Raw genomic sequence first — 2248 nt, 5'->3', positions numbered from 1 at the left:
TAATCATGGGTAATACATAAAGTCTGCCTTTTCTATTATTTGGTCTTTTTAACCCTATGGGTTTCATAAATAAATAATCACCTGAGAGGCATATACTCACTCAGGGAAACACTACAGAGAAGAGAGGACTGATACTTTCTACTCTGCGACGATACCATAGATTTATCATGTTGCCATCACAGTCTCACAGTCCCACAGTCTCACGACTCACGACTCACAGTCACAGAGTCAGTCACCCACGAAAAAAAAAGTACAGGCTGACACCGCCTCACACGCCCTCACAGGGACACAGGCTCACAGTCACTGCCAGGTAGCACAGTTATCTCAAGAGTCTAGCGTCCATCCTGTGGCGTACAGTGCAAGAGTTCAAAAACACAGGGAGTATATAGCTACAACTTAAGGGTGTACAACCAAAAACATAGGGAGTATATAGCTACCACTTAAGGGTGTACAACCAGAAACACAGGGAGTATATAGCTACCACTTAAGGGTGTACAACCAGAAACACAGGGAGTATATAGCTACCACTTAAGGGTGTACAGCCAGAAACACAGGGAGTATATAGCTACCACTTAAGGTACACCTGTGGGCTCCACTGATAGCTCGAGTGATAAGTCCTTGCTGCCCACACACGCCATTTCACGATCTCTGCTGTGGCGACCAAGGGTTGCCACATATTCTCAAAGATTCTGCCAGTCTCTCAGCATAACCGGCCAACGGTTCATAAATATACATCCAACAAAGATCTTTTGCATGTACACATGTGTCTACACTTGAATTTTTTATAACAGCGCACGATCACTCGGAATGAGCCCCATTGCGTGCACTGCTTTATGGAGGTTCTCAGCCCAAATCCAAACCGTAGGCGAAGCCATGCACTCCATGATGCTCCCTTGTGCACGTGTGACTGCCCATTACTATAGTGGTACGTTCTTTCTCCACAAGTGTGTGGCAATTCTGTGACATTGGTCTATATATAGGTCGCAAAGTGGGTCTCGTGGGGATAGTTCACACTAATGCCTTGATCGATCGTACTGTTATAGTCCTAGTGTAATCTCTGATATAATCCGTTCCTTCTATGTGTGTGGTGGCTCCGCTAAATCGATTCACATCTTGGCTACATGGAGAGTTTGCTCGGTATGCATTTGAGGTTTGCTTATGGTCAAGTTTTCTGGGAATTGGTATCGGAGTTGTATAAGAGTGTACCTTGTCTGTAGATAGACGTAGACGCACACTAGTCACAACCACAGCGGTGGCCGTCGCTTGCGATGGCGCGGGTTGCAATATCGAATGCAAACTTCGAGGGTTCGAAAGAATCAGCAATCTCAACTTACTTCAAAAGGCTTCGCAAGGGCTTTAGTATACGCCGTCTAACGGCAGTCAGACACAATTGACGTTTACGATTACCCAGGCTAACGCGTGAATTGAACACTTGTGACTCTCGTTCCATGCAACAAACCGCCTTGTGGACTACATCGTTGGTGCTAAGTTTGTGATTTAGTAGTATCAACGACATCATGCTACTTCTTATTAGGGTTTCACCTGCTCGTGACTAGAATGGTGCTCTGTCGCATCACAGAGATCCATGGTCGGCTGGGCAACTAAGGGACGGGCTTATTAACCGCAATACAGCCGTCTATAGTAAGCTTTTGGCGAAAAAGAGAGGTATGAATAATACATCACAGACATCGTTATAAAACTTTACGCTAAAGGCACATGTACTAACCGCATTGCAGATGCCAATAGCAGGCTTGGCAAGAACAAGGATGAAACATAGCGCGTACGATTGAATGAATACATCTGCGAGGTGACTACACTTCCAAGAATTATCCGTGCAACGACCGTAGTTTGTTAAGGATTTAGACGGAATACGAGCACTCGCTCGCGCTCATCTGCGGTGTCCGAGTGTTTATTTGTTGCACACCATCCCTCATGCAATGAAGCTGCCTGTATTACAATCAGTATTTCCCTTGGTCAGATCACGGTCATAGCGCAGTATACACACTTGCGCGTGGGCATTGAAACGCATGCAGTTGATATACACGTCCATTGGCACACTGATGTGCACGCACGTCAGTTGTAGCTTATAACCAACTGAGGGACGAAGCTCAGTCTACCACTAAATATATGTATATATATATGTGTGTGTGTGTGTGTGTGTGTCTAAGTATATATATATATATATATATATATATATATATGTGTGTGTGTGTGTGTGTGTGTGTTGTGTGTGTGTGTGTGTAGTGTA

The sequence above is a fragment of the Sphaeroforma arctica genome (genome assembly GCF_001186125.1).
Source record: "Sphaeroforma arctica JP610 unplaced genomic scaffold supercont1.266, whole genome shotgun sequence".
Classification (NCBI taxonomy): domain Eukaryota; class Ichthyosporea; order Ichthyophonida; genus Sphaeroforma; species Sphaeroforma arctica.
The sequence above is the reverse complement of the archived record's forward strand: the minus strand, read 5'-3'. Positions refer to the sequence as shown.